The 12,430-nt window shown below is 36.9% G+C and overlaps 1 protein-coding gene across 8 annotated transcripts in view; it reads right to left on the minus strand.

Annotated features, from left to right (window-relative positions):
- Window positions 1–12,430, minus strand: part of SOX6 (SRY-box transcription factor 6) — a 368,783-nt gene that overhangs the window by 262,043 nt on the left and 94,310 nt on the right. For 4 of the 8 annotated variants that reach the window (XM_069016850.1, XM_069016848.1, XM_069016849.1 and 1 more), the window contains exon 1: window positions 1,319–1,844. The exons of 2 other annotated variants lie outside the window; for them this stretch is intronic. The gene's annotated coding sequence lies outside the window, so the exon portion shown is untranslated. Of the gene's footprint in view, window positions 1–1,318; window positions 1,847–12,430 lie in introns of those variants that run through there. 2 more of the 8 variants (XM_069016847.1, XM_069016852.1) reach the window with 2 other exon arrangements.

The following is a 12,430-nucleotide window of genomic DNA, read 5'->3' on the forward strand; positions in this document are numbered from 1 at the left end:
AGAACTTGGCCACCAGCTGTTCCTCTGCTCGGGGAGGCCAAAGTCACACGCAAAACAATGACGCTGTCAGATAAACACCACTTCTCCCTTTCACTTTCCCCACTTCCTCTTCTTCCTTTCTCTTTCTCCTTTGCTTGAGGCCATATCCTAATCCCATTCCCAAAATTAAAAGGTTTCTTCCTTTCTCTATGGCTCATGAAATGTTACCCCCATAGAACTACATTGCTACAGGGGCTCAGCCTTTAAATTTGGAATACTTGCAGATTTTATCTGTATTTTCATTCTTGTATCACCACAAATCCTTTCATATAGCTTTCAGGCTATTTCATGCACAACAGGCTAAAATCTGGACTTGGTAAACTCTTTCACCAAGGCAGATACTGTAGTCACATCATGTGAATACTGAATTCCATTCTACAAGCAAATCAGAATTTTTTTAAGTACTACCAATTTAAGTAACAGCACACAACCTAGCAAAAAGTTATTAAATGCTGAATACAGACTTTCTAGTTTCCACAGTACTAAACTATCATTTAAAAGATTTTGCACAACTCTTATAATAAGCTAAATAGTAAAGACTACATTGAAAAAAAGAAATGTTTATCATACCTACTTCTTAATGTCAGGGGCACAGATTTGAAAGTTTTCCCAAGATAGGACTTTGAGTTTTTAAAAATGACCAAACTATGAGATTATATTCAACTGATCTAGTGTTTTCATTTGCATTTCTCTGTATAAACACAGTGGTATATTTACCAAACATCCATTTCCTTCTAACCCCAGATCACAGATTTTTGAAACCCCCCCCCCCCCAAAACAAAAGTTTCTTAATAAACAGAAATGTGTTCACAATATCCAAACAAACTTAAATAAATCATTCATACAGTGTGAAAACTAAAATCTAATCATTCTGGATGAAAGAGCTCTGCAACATAAAAGTTCCTTTAAACCTCCACAATATGTCCAAGCACAACTAAAGACAGACTTACGTAATATATTAGCTTGCAATTGCAAAGGACTCTCCAGGTTTTGTAATCAGTTCTCACACTTAACCGCAAACCAGGAAAGAATTGTTATGATATTTCACAGTTACATACATAGTGTAGCTTAGAAATATGGCTTAGAAACGTATCTTCTTACCTAAGTTAAACACAAGTTTAATTTCTTTCATTCATTTGAGGAAACTGAGGATCAACATACGCTGTTTCACATGCTGATACTTTAAGTAAAACAACAAGGATTCTTTTAAAAACTAAACTCTCTCATAATGAAAAACAGAAAGAAAAGATTTTGCTCCTTTGAGAAGATATTAGCTTACCTGGTTTTGCCATTCCACACCGACAGCCCGAACAATATTATCAGCTCTTCAGGTACTAATTCTTGCTAACTGGAAGGATATTTTCTCTCTTGCTGGATTAATAATCAACTTTCCTGATAGTTCATTTGCAATTCTCTGCTGGTTAACCCTTTGCAGGGCTCCCATTCTGAACTAAGCAGTCTACACTGTTCGGCTCATTGTAATACAAAAATAACAAAACATAGGCTATCACATAAATGAGAACTAAACAACAAGCTAAAGAGAAAATTAAGAATCGGTTATCTTAAAAAACTAAAAGCTTACAAATACTTAATGCAAGACTTCCTTTTTCTGAAAGACTCTAATTACTAAACCTAGTTGCTGGTAAAACAATTCATCAACAACCTGGGAGCTGTAAAGTCCAATGGCTCATACGATCGCGCACTCCCAGGAAGCCACAGCTCGACCTCTCATCTTCAGCCAGCAAGTATGACACATGCCTGCCTAATTCTGAAAATAACATCTTTTATTAGTGACTAGTGTGCTGAGAAATTGCCACAGTTATCAGTTTGTGCAAGGCCACCCATCTGTGTTGTCAGAAAGCAAGAGTGGCCAGGAGTAAAAATGAGATAAGAGAGGCCCAGAAAAGCTTAAAAAGGGGAGTTCAAATGAGGTCAGAACAGTTTAAGATGGGATACCTAAAAATTATATGTAATTTTATTTTTCAAGTGTAATAGTAGTAAATTACATATATGTTATCAATTTCATAAAAATTCAATACAGCTCTGGCAGCTCTGTTGTGATATGAGTAAAAAGATTATAAAACAAACCTGTTAAAAGGGTTCAGAGAGCTCATATAAGAATGTGGAACATTCTGGAAATGTTCACCTAAAGAAACTTGTCTTTGGGGGATATGTGATGGACCTCAGGATGTGCTTTGATTGTGGGCAGAGGTAAGAGGAAAAGGAAAAATACACTTGTTGCATGGATGACTAAGGCATAATGCTATAAAAATAGGGAAATAATAAGAAAGGGGGAAAAAAAGTCTTTCTGAAAAACAGTGAATTGGGGTTTTTGGATGCTCTTGGAAAAATATAAGAGGTGACAGCTCTATTCACTAACAGAAATGCTTTCCTCATGAACTCCACTATAGCTGTTTTATTAAATAGTACGACAGTAGTTCTGGCTTTTTCCTTAAAACAAAGGCACAGAGTGTCCTAAAGCTTCTGCAAAGCACTGATAGACTTTATCTATTTCCCTTTGCATAAGAGTAGTCCTATAGCTAATCTATTTTTACACAACTATAGGTCTCTGCTCTCTATTCAGTACTGCCTAATACAGTTTGCTGTAAACTTTCTGCAATATGTGCTGTAGAATTTATGATAAAATGCTAGAAAGTTTTGAAGCAAATTTATTTCATATTTATAGCTAATTTTATTCTGTGTTAGAAGGAAAACCTTTCAAGAATGCCAATAATGTGAGAAAGCTACAACAACTACATTTATTGTTAAGTATCACATCAGTGGTACTCCTGGGGGCTCCTCTTCATGGGAAGAAAGCTTAAACAACATTTTCTAACACATTGGATTGCTTCCCAGAGATGTGATGGCCTACAGAGGCAGTGCTGAACAAAGCAGGCTGGAATAGTAAGTCAGTAAACAACCCTTTTCAGAGGATGGCCACAAGTAAGTACAACTTTGTTTAATAAAGGCGAATTATAGTTATCTTTTGTTCTTTAGTAGGTGCATTATCTTTCTCTCCTGTTCCACCTGACTAAACTGGTAGTATCTTTTCTATCACCTGACTGAGTAGTTGGCTGGAAAGAATGGGACCAAACAATCCACTATTGTTACAAGAGACAATGACCTTTCATGTCCTTGGAGCTCACCATGACCTTTCATCTTTCCTATCCTCCAATGGTCTCTTCTAACAACTAAAACTACACCCCGTTAGGCTGAATTCCAGATTGTCATAAAAAGCCCCTTCCTTTCGAAACAAAACCAATTTTTACACCAAGGTGGAGGAGAAACACAGGTCCATTGTTCCCGCACAGATGGAAGTTAGAGTTACTAAGGCAACAGCTCTAATCCCTCTTTTTACCACCTTTTTCACATCATTGGCCTATCAAGTGTGCTACCTTTTAACTCATAAGCTCAAAAGCTGGTAGTCTAACTGACTGCCCTAATTAGCTACGATTTTCACAGTACAGACAACATGATGAGCTAATCGAAATTTGCAAAATAATGACGTACCTCCAGCAAATATTCCTCCTCCTGAGGCCCAGTCTTAGAATAACAATAATGAGACCATTATTAGAGGAGGGCATTAAAATGCTGCACTGCTGCTAAACAGAGAACTTAATTGTTCTGGTCTTGTCCATTGAATCAACAACCTATTGTTGTGGACTTGAAAAATAAAGGACTGGAGAATGGGTGCCATAATGATTGGTCTGTGCTGCCATACCAGCACTCTGTAGAATTGTTTTCCTTTTGAAACTCTTGATGGACTAGTAGTTTTGTTTAAAAGTAATATAAAAGCCAATTGTCTGCATAAAAAGTCCTATTTATTGAAATCTTTAGAAGCAGTTGCATGGATTTGTTCATGACCCCCAAGATAAAAACATAGAGACCATAATAATGCTATTTGTGGCGACCACTGCTTGTAGTGACACTGCTTGTCGATAACGCTGTCCTGTCTAGCTACTGCAAAAGGAAGGAAGGCATTTCCTTTGCAGACAGAAATCATGGCAGAAGGTCAAATAGTGGACAGACCCAATTCATCTGTAAAAATGAGGATGTTTTATCAAAAAAAAAAAAAAATGGCCTAGTATGTTTGGTCATCATTTACAATTCAGGGTTTAGGACAAACTGATAAAGGCATCTTTAATCAGTCACAGCACAAGACTTTTTTTGTTGATTAGTTTGTTAGATGTTAAAAATGACAGACTTTTTTTCTTCACATCTAAAGAATTATACCCTAAATTTTGTCATTGGGAAACTGAATAATGTACACCTTGATATGCAGTGACTGAACTGATGCAAATTGTAGCTTACTGCTAGCTTTGTATAGTCTTTATTTAAATTTGGGACTGGGAAGAAGAGACATCTAAAATCTCTGACATGCCTTTTAATCTTGGGGGTTTTTTTACTTGTTAAGAAATTAGAAACTACAACTTTTCACAAAATGTTTAAAACAAACAGGGTCTTGAGAAAAAATATTTTCCCAAATCAAAAATCATAGGTTTATTACATAAAATCACTGTTAATTAACACTATCCTGGATTCCTCTCTCAGCTTTCACTTCAATAGGACAGTTAAAAACACATAAGCAACAATAGATTTACACTTTGGAATGGAAACTAAAATCACGTCTTATTGTATTTTTGTAGTTACACCTCTTAATGTATCTTTCTACACACAAATTGCTCAAAAATAAGCTATGACTCTAGATTAATATAAACAATGTACAATTTGGCCTTGCAAGAGTTTCCACTGGTAGTATTCTATTAATTTCAATGGGAAAAAGCTTAGGGTTTAATTTTTCTCATTCCTATCAACATATTGTAAATCAAATTGAGAAAAATGATTGTGAACAGGGAAACAAAAAAAAAAAAGAGAGAGGAAAACTTAAAGATTAACCCAAAAGTTATTTTCAGCAGTTCTAGGAACCACTCATAAAATGTAAAGTTTTCTTGCATGCATTTGCAGAATACTTTTTCTTTAATTCCTTTCTTTTGTAAATTGAAAAATGCCTAATATAAAGTAGTATTAAATTGTAAATAAGACCTCTTGCTTCATTCAATCCATGCTTTGCTTCATTTATCTTCATCTTGTTAGGCTAAATTAATTAACAATCTCTGTGTTGCACACTTTCTCTTTTCATTACATCAAATAATGGCCTGGATATGGGAGAAAACCCTCACCACAGGGATCTTGAAATGCTACCTTGAGGAAGAGTCTCTTATATATGCATTGCTTTAGCAATATTAACTACCTGGATGTTATGACATTTATTAAATGGATTCTTCAACCCTTCACCACTGTAAAATAATTGTTCTGATTTTATGAGGAACAAAAATATTTTTCAAAAAATCAGGGGCTTGCAATGGAACACGTTTAGAATTTGGGAGCCACAAGTACTAAAAAGAAAGAAACTACCTAAATAGCTTTAATCAATGTTTTATTTAATATAAAAAGCCTGCAACTTGAATACAATTACTGGCCAACTGTGTATACAGTCTCAAATATTACTGTGTCAAATTACTCAAACCAAGCTGCCATATCATCTGTTTGTGAATGTTCTGTATATAATTAATTGAGTGTCTGGGACAGTTTCATTGGTAAATCTGGTTATTTAGATATTGTAATGGGGAGCAATGTGCTAAACTATTAGGCAAGTTTTTCTTCCTTTAACCTACATTATGGCATCTAGAGTAAAAGGACAAAACAGTAAAGCCTTTTTTAATCTCACCCTGATCAAACAACCCTCTTTCTCCAATCACAGCTTTGTGCGTGATATCTTTCTGCTAGTGTTTCTTATTTAATTAAAACAGACACTGACAGAAGGACATGGATTAGGACTGTAATGATGCATTTACTTAGATTAATCGGAGGCTCCTTTTGGAGTAATGGCTTAAACAAAGAACAAAAGGAAATTGTTATGAAACAGCCTTTTATCCCAGGCAAAGGTCAAATTATGAGGTTTTTAATTTTTTCAGCCTCTGTTATATTGGACCTTTCTACTGGAACATGAGAAGTGCTTCTCTCCCCTTCTCCCCCGAGCCAAGCCAGTTATTATAATACAGCCATTAAAGCTGCAAATTAAAATGTCTGATTTTAAACCAGGTTGCTTAGCTTTCAAAACCCTCTAATTAGCATGTTGTGCGTTGTTGTGAGGGAAAGAAACCTAAAATGCTAATGACCTGCTGCCAGGTGACCACACTGCTGTGCAAAATAATACAGACTCATTCAAGTAGTAGTAATACCAATAACACCCAGCTCTTATGAATTACCCAGCTCCAGGTCAGCTCTGCACCACATGTGCTTAAAGAAACAAGCGTGCATCCAGCCAAAGATCAGAGTTCAGTAGTCAGCACAAGAGATTGTTGTATGTTAACTGGGAAGAAATCTGTGTCCATTCAGACACTGCAAGGCAGGAGAAAAACATTTGAAATCACCATGGGCCAGGTGATACTTGGGCCGGGCACAGAGGAAATCACAGAATGGAAAATTCTTCCCCTTTTGGGCAGAAGCTACAGATACACTTCTGTATATCTCAAAGGAGACAGCCCCAAATTGCTGTGATAAATTCTGCTTCTGTTCTTTGTTCACAGAAGGGCAGCAATGCACAAAACCACCCCAAATATAGGTATATTTTTGCCCTCTCCCAGTTTACCATTCATCGCAGCAAGTTCATTGAACACACAAAATTAAGTTAGATCATGATATTTCCTTAAAATATGCAATAGGAGAAAGTCTGGTAATGCGTCTTCAAAGACTCAAACCAAATAGAAAACATTTCCTTAAACCTCATGGTACTTGAGGCTCTAGGTTTTTGAATATTGGATTTTTAGCAGACTTGCTTCACACAAAATTTCAAAAGAAAAGAGCTCTCACGTTCCAGTGACAAAAAGAAGCTTTCAGTAACTTCCTTTTTCAAAACTGCAGAAATATTCATCAGTCTTCTGTGCCACCAAAATTGTACACAGACCCAATCCTCCTCCTGCCACACAGTCCACATCTCTGGCAGGCTGAAATGTCACCCAGCACCCAGAGGGACACAACCTGATACCAACAAAGAAGCAAAGCTTTGCCACCAGTGCCAACACTGGGTCCAAACAGCAGCAGTAGAGGCAGCGGTTCAGCACCGCAAATAATACCATCCTAAAAAGGCCAAAATCATTAGTAGTCAAGATTAACCCCACTTGACTTGGTTTTTACCAACAGTTGAGGGAAAAACTACTTTCTCTGTAACTTGACATCTTCACCACAAAGATCGCAGCCTTCCAGACATACCAGCACAGCGTTGACAGCGTTCCTCAGAGGTCACAGTAGTAGGAAGTCGGATAAGATGTTGAACAGCTATGCTGGCCTTGATGTCTTCTCATTCCCAGAGGTCTCCTGCCTTTCTCATCTGATCCCTAATTGATCGTTAAGGGACAAAAATGACTGAAAAGTGTCTTTTCAGTCACTTTTAATCCTTTGTAGCATTATATTTTACATACAAGTTCATCAGTCCGGAGGGAAGGTACTGTGGGAATTCAAATCCCAGTGTCCCCAAAACTGCTACTCAATGAAAAACACCATCCAGTTGCTCTCCAGATAAATTACAGAGTGGCCAGGTTAAGCAAATTAAACCATATGCATGGTCCTTTATATATCATAATCTCAAACCCATGTGTCCACACTCTGTATTGTTTGTCTCCTTTTTACACAGATTCTGCTACATTGCTGCCACCATACTCCCTCACCATATAGTCCCAATCCTGAAGAACAAATTGACAATCTGCCTTTGAAAATATTGACATGATTACATGTATGCCACTTAAATGACCTACATAGAGAAGGAAACTACACTTATTTGCAAAGATAGTAAATTCAATTTACTTAACACTCAAATAACTGAGCTGCTTAAAAAGTAGCAAACAAAGCATTAATAAAATAATAATAAAATTAACCATATAGTGGTATTCAGTCTGGTTACAAATAGTCTGAACTTCACAGTAGTCTTCTACAACTTTAAGATATCACTGTCATCAGCCAGTAGTACCATTTATTTATTTTTTTAAACTTCTGTTCAGCCAAGATAATCACATCTTAAGATACGCGAACCTGTTTTCACAGACACATGTATCATTGACCAGTATTCTTTGGCTGCCTATTAGTTGTTATTTTTTCTTGAATAAAACCACCTCTGTGAGACAGAAAACACACTGCTAAGTTTATTTATAAAGGAAAAAAAAAGAGCTAGCATCTAATGAAAAACAGACTTTGTACATAGTGATAGGTGGCTCTGTCCTTTACAACTCACAGTCGGGAAATTCTCATTATGTTCCTTTGTAGAATTCATCCTAACAGTGTGCTTTAGAGGCATCTTGGTATGGCTACTGCATTGATATGCACAATGCAAATACACTGTTTCCCAAAAGATCTATTTATTCCTTAAAATATATTAAGTATGCCAATGCTCTTTTAGTGAACAAGTAATAAAATCTGCATTAGTATCCTACACAGAATATGAATTCATGCTTTAAGATCAGAGCTGCTTAGATAGCAAATTATCTGCATCATTTCCCATTTAGCAGCTAGAGAGCTGTCCAGGTACAGTCTGTGCCTCCATGAATATGGTACTTCATGTCCTGTGGTTATTGCTGAGTATCCATGTATTATGTAGAAAAACATGTAAAAGAACAGCAGTAATCCAAGAATTCGGTGCAGAAGCCTGACAAGAGCCAGGCTGTCACAGCAGCAGCTAGTGGCATAGCACGGTAGATACACTGGTAAAGCACTCAAATACTACACAATCCTGCTGCTATGGTCTGCAGAGCAAGGCACTGATTGGCCTTGGACACATCACAAGTTCAACTGGGTCCATTAAACTATACCTCTGAGGGACTACAGTGCTCTGTGACATTGACCCTGGGAGCTCTGGTGGCCAACACTGAGCAAAGACAATCTGCTTCCTCACTTTCCGAGCATCACTTTCATACAGTGGAGCAAAAGTCACAATATGCTCTGCACTGATGGACAGCAGAATAAAATGTACTTCCAGGAAAAAAAACATCATCTAGTTGTTGAAATTTCATGCATAATACGTAAGGAGATTTGAGCCAAAGACATGAAGAAAAGGGAAGTGAGTTCCTGCTATGTTTCTTTACTCAAGTAGCCCCCTGGATCAGTGTGTGGTTATATGTATGTATATGTATCTATATAATTGAAGCTGTATAGTATGGGAATACATATACATAATAGAACCCACACAACAGTCATACAATGGAACCAAATTCTCTTGTCCAAATTAACAGCTTGCACAGAACAGCAATTTTCTCTATCTTCATATACCATAAGAATGGTTCTTATCTCTGAGCACCAGCAGCCACCCTCTGGGTTTGCCCCATTATGCACAACCTCTCTCAGTTTTTTCCATGTATCCTTCTCTACAGGTTCCCTGCATACCTGGTCAGTCCATATTGGCATCACTGTATGCACAGCTTTGTATGTCTGTCAGCTGAGAGAAAGCAGAACTGTCTGCTCCTTGGGTTTCCAGAGCACTGCACTTGGGCCATACAACCTAGCTCTCTTTCAGCCCTAAGAACTACAGGACCAAGCAACTTAGATATTTGAATTCAAGTCAGATTGCCACATTCACCGCTAGAAATTCTTTTAACTATTTAACTCTTTTGCAGCCCTAGATATCCCATCTCACTCCAGAACTCCATTTCCATCTGATTTGTGAGACAATGTACAAAACAGTGCTCAAATCCTTTATAAATTTCTTATTTGGTTTTAGTACCCTACAAATTGTTTTTTTTACCCCTATGAATTACCATTTAACTTCTCACCCAACATGTTAAACTCTCCTCACAATTAGAGCCTTCATATTTTTATATCTGCTGATTTTTTAAGTCCTGAGGATAAACAAGATAAATTATGGAAGAAAAAATATCACACAGTCAACTCCAACCTTCTGGTTATTATCACTTGACGTCAATAAATGATAAGGTTATTATATTCCAAACTCTCTTCTGCAAGAGAATACTGATCTATGCAATTTATCACTTATTTTATAGTGAGTGTCAGAAATTAATTTGATAAACTATTTCATATTTATATATATATATATACACACATACACATATATATATAATGCAAAAAGAACCTGTTAAGGGATTTCAGTTTGCTGTTGAAGCCACCATAGCTCAGAGAGAGAAACCACCATGCATATACAATTACAGTGTTAGACTTACACCCACAAGATAACCATGTGGTGAACTTCGATATCTCCTCATAAAATGATTCACTAGGCAACATTTAGCATTTGACCTACAATTTGCCCACTAGTCAAAATTTCCCAATCAGTATTCTCTAGTGAAGGAAGCACACAAAAGTGCAAGGCCTAGTTTTGACTCAGCATCTGACATGCTATTTACCTCTTTATGCCTGGGTTTACCTCTGTGTAAAACAAGGGAAACAACATCTTTATAAATCACCTTTCTAGACTGCTTTGAGATCTCCTGCTAAAAAGGAGGAATGAGAGAATCTGAATCTCTAAGCAGTATGAAACAGGGATCACTTCAAAATGAAACCAAATAAAGAGAGAGAAAAGTTTGGGGAGTTGCTTGGTTTTAATTTTCTTTCTCTAATATTGGCGTTTTCAATACCCAATCATCCAGTCATACCTCTGCATTGTTTTATTAGAAAGTGGATCAGAACAGACAATTTCATCAAGCCAGGACAGTGACTGCACTTTGTTTACACAATATATCCTGTCCATGTCTGTCTTAAATTCAGACCAAAATCCTGCTCCAGCTGCATCAGCTTTCAGACTGACAAATCTTTCTGAAGCTGTGCCACACAGTGTTTCAGACCTGGAAAGTGCTGCAAAGAGGCACTTTCACTACACTTCTCAAAGCCCCGTATATCAAAGTTTCACACATTAACATCCCTCAAAAGGTACACCTGTTGCAGTTTAATGATAGGCACCTTCCAGTCTTTGAGAACTCTTTTTTTTCTGCCCATATAATTATCAGGATTTAAAATCTTTCCTTTCTAAAGAGTGGCAACTAAAATACAACCTATCTAGAAAGAGGATACTGTAAACCACAGCATAGAGACTCATTTATAGCTCACTCTCAAAGAGCTTAGGGTAATAGGTTTTGAAAAAGTGTTGGTATTGGTACATATTAATATTTTGGGATATATCTAAATTTTTATGAAATGTCTATTGCAACACAGCTGAAAACTATCATACTCATGGAAACTAAAGTAATTCAGTAAGCAAAGTGATGCAAATAAGTAAAACCACCTACATTTTTAATTACTGTAATCAATTTCAAATTCCACCAAGATAATTTAACATACCCATAAAAGTTTTGCTGGTAACCAGAGAGAATGAACTGTACAACTACCTGGTTTCTCCAACATTTGTGAAAAATATGATTATCCCAAATGGGTTTTGAAATTATTATCCCGACTGAGTTTCTACAATTTTTATATTTATATATATGTATGCACACCTTGCATGTGTGTGCAAACATATATATGTAGGTATGTACACCCACATGTACAGTTACATTTAAACAAAATCATTAGGATGTGTTTTCAGCCTATTTTTCAAAACGCACCACTTAGAGGCATTTCTCTGCTCTGGTACCTAAAAGAGGACACCACAAGGTGCAGGACAGAGCAAGGGCTGCAGGTGAGCAGCCTCAGAGAACAGATGCTTCAGCAAAAGAGGAAGGAGCAGAAATAAGGAGAGGAGAACGAGAATGGCAACAGCTTGGGTGAGCCCAGGAACTCCCTACAAAACTGCAGGAACTTTTGCCTAGCATCTGTATTTGATAGGAAACATTAGCAAGCACTTCCTTCCAACAGACTTCTTCAGATTAGAAAAGGGATGTGAGAATTTAAAGAGTTAAATGCATAAATTTATTGCAAGGTGTAAGAAAGCTCCCATATAGAGCGAATATCTTAAATCCTAGAAAGATAGCATTTTGCTTTATTTTTTTCCCTTCAAGCCAGCACCTTTTGTCATAATGAAATGCATAGTCAGCCTTCAGTTGGTAAAATATTTGTGTTGCCATGCAGTTAAACAAATGTTTTTTCATTTTCTTTTAAAATAACCTCCCACCCATGATTCTCTAAACAGTGGCCCATCAGTCCAGCTGCATAACATGTACAAGCTGAGCAGTAAAGTCTCATCTTGCCCCCATTAAAAGGGTCCTTTCGTTATTTCATTAGCCAGAACACATGGGGAACCAATAGGACTTCAAAAATAATGGAGTACATCTGAAAGGAATCCTGATTTCTTAATATTCCCACATTCCACTATAACCCACAGCATCTGATCAGCATTTGGCATCACAGTTTTAGCACAGGCAAGTACAGAAGACCAAGGTAATCTTTATTTCTTTTA

The sequence above is a fragment of the Aphelocoma coerulescens genome, chromosome 5 (assembly GCF_041296385.1).
Source record: "Aphelocoma coerulescens isolate FSJ_1873_10779 chromosome 5, UR_Acoe_1.0, whole genome shotgun sequence".
NCBI classification, from domain to species: Eukaryota; Metazoa; Chordata; class Aves; order Passeriformes; family Corvidae; genus Aphelocoma; species Aphelocoma coerulescens.